Genomic DNA, 461 nt, shown 5'->3' on the forward strand with positions numbered 1-461 from the left:
GTCCCCTGCACCCCCCCGGCGGTGCAGCCACGGCAGGCCCCGCCTGGGTTTTTTTTTTCCCTCCCTGACGCACTGCAGTCCCTTTTATTTTATTTGTGTGCGTTAAATCGTTTGATATCCCGGCCCTGTGATGTTTATTCCGAGTTGGTCGAGTCCCACGCGGCCCTGCCGGGGAGGACCCGGACCTTGACTTGCCAGCCCGGACAATCAGTGCCCTTAAAAAATAACATACCCAGTCCGGACTTTTTACTTGACAAGTTTGTTTTGGTTGGGTTTGGTTGTTTTTATTTTTTTCCTTTTTTTTTTTTCTTTTTCCCCTTCGGTTTGGTTGGGTTTGTTGTTTGTTAGATTTTCTTTTGGTCTGGTTACAAAGTAACTCGGTAGCTGCCTGGTCTGGTTTAGTTCCCAGGCATGCTCAGAGAAAAGCCCCATCTTAGTCCAAATATGTCCAGAGAAAAGGA

This window comes from Chaetura pelagica, unplaced genomic scaffold, assembly GCF_000747805.2.
Source record: "Chaetura pelagica isolate M959 unplaced genomic scaffold, ChaPel_1.0 scaffold248, whole genome shotgun sequence".
NCBI lineage: Eukaryota > Metazoa > Chordata > Aves > Apodiformes > Apodidae > Chaetura > Chaetura pelagica.